The sequence below is a fragment of the Miscanthus floridulus genome, chromosome 10, assembly GCF_019320115.1.
Source record: "Miscanthus floridulus cultivar M001 chromosome 10, ASM1932011v1, whole genome shotgun sequence".
Classification (NCBI taxonomy): domain Eukaryota; kingdom Viridiplantae; phylum Streptophyta; class Magnoliopsida; order Poales; family Poaceae; genus Miscanthus; species Miscanthus floridulus.
The window spans coordinates 140,394,295-140,396,117 of NC_089589.1; the positions used below are offsets into that span (position 1 = coordinate 140,394,295).

A 1,823-nucleotide genomic window follows, 5' to 3' on the forward strand; every position below is an offset into this window, starting at 1 on the left:
ATGGCGAGAGCTGCGTTGGTCCTCCTCCTCCCTGCTGCTCTACTGCTGTGCCTTGCATTGGCCGACCGTGACGATGCTGCGAGGAAGACGGTTGGGGCCTACGAGCTCAAGAACAAGAAGGGGGATTTCTCCATCAAGGTCACCAACTGGGGAGCCACCCTCATGTCTGTCATCGTTCCTGACTCCAAAGGTATGCATGGTTTCCATAGCTTCCAAGCTAGAGTCCTTTTGCGTAATGCATGCTTTGTGACTGCGTCTATCATAACGCTGGTTTACATGCTCATGTGAATTTCTTGCTGCAGGGAACTTGGCTGATGTCGTCCTTGGGTATGACACTATTGCTGAGTATGTGGTAAGATGACAGATCTCTCTGTTCTCACATGCACTCTAGAGCTTGCAGTGTGTTCCTCTTCCTCTGGTGTTCAACACGGCTGTATTGTATTGTTCGCCCCTCTGCTCAAACAGAACGGTTCTTCTTACTTCGGGGCGCTGGTCGGCCGCGTGGCCAACAGAGTCGCCAAAGGCCGCTTCGTGCTCGACGGCAAAGCCTACACGCCTGTACATCAACGACGGCAAGAACGCACTCCACGGTACGATGTGCTATCTTCCTGCACGGATTCACTAGCTTAGTCTCGCGCGCCGTCGTTGTTCATCGATCAGGTGGCCACAGAGGGTTTCACCAAGGTCACCTGGACGGTGAAGGAGTACGTGCCTGACTGCGACTCCCCTTACATCACTTTCTACTACCACAGCTTCGACGGAGAGCAAGGTAAACGAACCCAAAACGCGCCAAAAAAAGAATATATATTTTAGTTAGCTTCTGACTGACCATGTGCCCAGTGCCGATGATGAGCTGACTTTGCACTTAATTGTTCGACGAGTTTTGGTGACCGCTACCCTTATCCTAATATGTGCCACGAGTTTTGGTGTTTTTGTTGGAGTATTTTGCAGAATGATCAAGAGTAACACTATCCATCTGAAGTACATTCTTCTGAAGCATTGCTACACCCGCTATGCGAGGAACACAACTTCTGGACGGATAAGAAAGACCACGACAACATCCAGCTTGGGGAGGAGCATCCTTCATGTATCTAGCTAAGTATTTCTTTCTCTTTTTGGTTCTACTATTTTTAAGTTTGTTTCATATTTGCTAAAGTCATAAAAAGATGCATAACAAACTAAAACAAAATAAAAATTTATCTGAGCTATATATATATTAATAAGGTGTGATTTTAAATTGTGAAAATAAAATAAAAAGTATGTGTCTAGTTTTCTGTTTCTAAGAGTTAAATAAAATAAAGAGGACTTAAAAAAATCTCTTAAATGGAAATGATTAATAGTTGCTCTGTTGTAATTCCTTTCAAGTACATAGTTTTCAGCCGTGAATTCTCCCAAGTTTTGGATACGACTGATTTGATATAAAGATTTACTCTAAACTTGAAACCGGTGGGTAGCGAATGCTTGATCTAAGTCTTGGTAATTGACGGATATGATATGAGAAGGTCTGAGCTACAATTTATCTTGTTTCTAGTGACACTAAAGTTTTGGAGATTTACATTTTCAAAAACATAAAAAAGTTACATGATGAGTTCCTGTATGACAAAGCTTAAATTTCCACCAGAACAATACATGTTATTTAGGCTAGGTAAACTTCCATGTATATGTTGCTTGCTTTTGCATTGCGTTTAGTCAAGCTTTGTTGACCCTTATGAGAGGTTTGTCATGCTCTTAAAATCAAGATCACGTACTCACCACCCACATATGCACTATTCCTACACTAGGGGTAGGCGCAAAAACATGCATTCCATCTAGATCCACAAAAA

The 1,823-nt window shown here is 42.8% G+C and overlaps 1 pseudogene; it reads left to right on the forward strand.

Annotated features, from left to right (window-relative positions):
• Positions 1 to 956, forward strand: LOC136489828 (uncharacterized; annotated as a pseudogene).
• Positions 957 to 1,823: the final 867 nt, after the last annotated feature.